The sequence below is a fragment of the Anneissia japonica genome, unplaced genomic scaffold, assembly GCF_011630105.1.
Source record: "Anneissia japonica isolate Jap-2015-1 unplaced genomic scaffold, ASM1163010v1 scaffold585_len4108843_cov191, whole genome shotgun sequence".
Taxonomy (NCBI): Eukaryota; Metazoa; Echinodermata; class Crinoidea; order Comatulida; family Comatulidae; genus Anneissia; species Anneissia japonica.
In genome coordinates this window covers 3,528,998-3,530,613 of record NW_022716829.1, presented here as the reverse complement: position 1 = coordinate 3,530,613, position 1,616 = coordinate 3,528,998, and the positions used below count along the sequence as shown (strand labels likewise).

The 1,616-nt window shown below is 30.4% G+C and overlaps 1 protein-coding gene across 1 annotated transcript in view; it reads right to left on the bottom strand.

The window, feature by feature from the left end:
• Positions 1 to 942, bottom strand: part of LOC117110003 (QRFP-like peptide receptor) — a 16,574-nt gene extending 15,632 nt beyond the window's left edge. Inside the window, exon 1 of the mRNA XM_033252542.1 lies at positions 319 to 942. The gene's annotated coding sequence lies outside the window, so the exon portion shown is untranslated. The remainder of the gene's footprint in view (positions 1 to 318) is intronic.
• Between the last annotated feature and the right edge of the window lie 674 nt (positions 943 to 1,616).

The window sequence follows — 1,616 nt, the reverse complement described above, 5'->3', positions numbered from 1 at the left end:
TGAATCATAATATGCCAGGCACTGTAATTCCACCAGTAATAGCCAACTAACTGAGCTATACTGAGCTATGCTGTTCTTATGTATTTACTGTTTATTTATTTATTTATTTGGACATGCACTTTTAAAACAGTGGCATACTTTGGAAGAACAAAGGTGCGTCCTATAATGTTAACAAAAGCAAAAACAAAACATCAAGAACGCTACAGAAGTAGGCCTATTAAACAAAAAGGGAACTTAACCCTAAGGAAAAAGAACACTTAGGCCTATACAAAATTATTGTACTAGCTACAAAATTCATACAAAAACAATTTTGTTTACCTCTACTTTACCCATTCCAACTCTAATTTCCTTCTTTACACTCTCATATCGTATAGCAATGTAAAAAATAAAGAAAATCAATTAAATGAATAACTTAAAAAAATTAAGATAAATATAGTTACAGTTAGGGCATGAAATTCATAATTTCATTTCGCAGTTTCCATGCCCTTTTTATGTACCTTTTGCAGCATTTATAGCGGCAGTTTGGCGAGCGGTTGATGTTTGGGCTTTCAATCGGAAGGGCGGGGTTTCGAGTGTCCGCTGTGCAGATGCATGCTTGTGTCCTCAAAAATATATTCACATTCACTGTTGATAGATTAGAGTTGAACATCCCAAAATATATTTAAATTTAGTATTTTCATTTGCATTACGGAATTTGTAATACGGTTCATAGTTACCAGTTTGGACTTTGGCGGCGTTCACAAAGGTTGTGCATTTATCTTATTTGCAAAACACCACTATCAAAATAATACAGTTTACATTACATGATCAGTAACCACTTAACATTAATAATGAAGATTTATGTCTATATGATAATGTCTTTTCGGTTGCATGCTGCTCAATCCTGTGTTGCACCATTAAACCTTTTACGTGTCTTTATCTGCATCATTGTTGTCCTTAAATTAGTGTCGAAGGTACCATAGTGTCAGCTTTCCGCCTCATAAATACAAAGTCTACTACACTTTTCTCCACTAGATAAAGACAAAATATAGAATGAAGCGATTGCTGAAATATTAAATTTCCATTCCTTATTCCTTATAAAAGTAAGCTCCCCTTTGTGTTAGAAAAAAAATAGGACCCTTTCTTGCTCGATGCCATTCACAATTTTAGCTCCAGGATAAAACGGTGATGGGGGCGGCGATATAAGCAATGTAATAATAATAATAATAATAATAATAATAATAATAATAATAATAATAATAATAATAATATTAATAATAATAATAATAATAATAATAATAATAATAATAATAATAATAATAATAATAATAATAATAATAATAATTAGTTTGAAGCTTTTGTGGTTTGTTTGCCGGCGGAAACAAATGTTATGTATACAGTAGGCCTATATGTTTATGGACGAATATAAGTATCTGAGTATCTAAATATTGACTTAAAAAACTCCAAGTATTACATAAAAAAGAGCAAATATAGGGGAAAACATTTCAATAAGGTATTAAATTAATTAAGACTCATATGAGTTTGGAATAGACAACGAATTGAAGTATTACAATTCAATAACAATACAAGATCCATGGGAATTCTTATCAACATTACAAATGTTGATTTATTTTCAA